Source organism: Theobroma umbraticum, unplaced genomic scaffold (genome assembly GCF_002168275.2).
Source record: "Theobroma umbraticum cultivar Fairchild unplaced genomic scaffold, ASM216827v3 scaffold_934.0, whole genome shotgun sequence".
Taxonomy (NCBI): Eukaryota; Viridiplantae; Streptophyta; class Magnoliopsida; order Malvales; family Malvaceae; genus Theobroma; species Theobroma umbraticum.
In genome coordinates, this window is record NW_018403260.1 from 6,594 (window position 1) to 8,334 (window position 1,741).

The window sequence follows — 1,741 nt, forward strand, 5'->3', positions numbered from 1 at the left end:
TAAGCGGAAGCTGTCAGTTTCTTCATAAACTAAAGTGCAAATGTCTTGTCCTTACTGCTTCATCTTGCCATAGCTATCTACTTCATCCGTTAGCTCAGGGCCCTGACACAATCAAGATGTTGGTTACTTGCTCCTTTACTCCTTTTTCTGTTTTCTACCTTTTTTAAGTCATTCAGTTGTTTTAACAATTGAATGATCTTACAAGAACTCATGAGTCATGACAAATTTGAAGGAAAATTTCAGGTATGTGACAAGTCCCTATAAATGTCACGAGAAATGCTTCTCTTCTTAATTTCATGTGGCATCTAATTAACTGCATATGCTTCTTTGCCTAATATTAATCTGATGACTAGGTAGAAGCTGCCATGAAAATATGAAACTCTTCTCAGAACACATCATAAGATAAACTGCCCTTTCCGAATGAAGATTAATCACAAAGGATACATATACAATGTCAGCAAATAATTTGTATTAAATAATAACATGTAATCACTTACATAATATGATTCAAAGTCTTTGAAGTTACAGAACTATTCAAGTTTACATTTTTTAAACGTGTGAAAGACTGGCTAGGCAAATTTCAGTCATTACACAGTCACAATCGGAAGTTGTAATCTGTTGATAATTTCTTCTAGCTCAATGTCATTATCACCTACCAATACTTTTAACAACTATTCTTATTGTTCATTAATAATGTTATGCAAGATAATTAATCCCTTGCTATTTTGCCATATGGCTTCGTTGGTTAGTTCACCAAATAAAGAAATCACCGAGTGACCTCAATGCTCAAAGATTATCCATTTCTGTAACAGTTACAACTGAGTCATCACCCACAATTCTTGAAACAGTTTCTTCCAGCCATGGTTTCACCAATTCTAAGATCAATTCAAAGCAGCCCCAATTAATTTTTGGCTAATGGAAGATGTCTGAGTCTAGCATGGTTAATTGAACTTGCAAGAAATTATTAATGTTGTGAATGTGATAAGCACAGATGTAATATGTTTTGAGCATTCATAAGTTTGAAACCTTCAATGTGGCATAAGTTCTCATTAGCCCTTCTTAGATCATGCTAATTATAAAGACTGAATTGAGTATATGTTCAACAGACAAAACTTTACCGGCTGTTTGCAGCAACTCCAGATATAAATCAAATAATCTCACTCAAATAATGAAAGAAAATGAGAAAAAGTTTTAGGTATGAAGAAGACTATGTAATACTGTTTATAATCAGTTCATATTTGATGGTATGTGATGCACTTCCTAAATATCTATAAACTTATTTACTTAGGAAACATTCATTTGCTAAAAAATCCAAAATTTTTTATAAATGTTTGTAATTTCAAAGAAGTGGCAATCAAGTTATGACTTTTTCATAATGTGGAGAATTATACCCCAACTGCAGGTTATCAAATACGAACTTGTTTTTAGCATTTCTTTCCACAAAGGCAACACAGAATCAATCAACACAAAAAAACTTCAATCCGACAAGGAAAATATAGGAAAGATACAAAGAACTCTTAAGTGAATTAAGGCCTGTTCCATGACAAATATTAAAATGATGTAAGCCATGGAAGAGGAAAACGGTACTTGAAATTGTAGTTGTTGAAGAATGATTCATCTCCGAAATAAAAAATAACTAGTTGTAAAGGCACATGGCCAGTAGTCACCAACTTTATTGGGAGGAAACAAGGACCAGTTCATTTGTTTTCCATCTATAAATAGACCTTTCTGCCATGCAGGA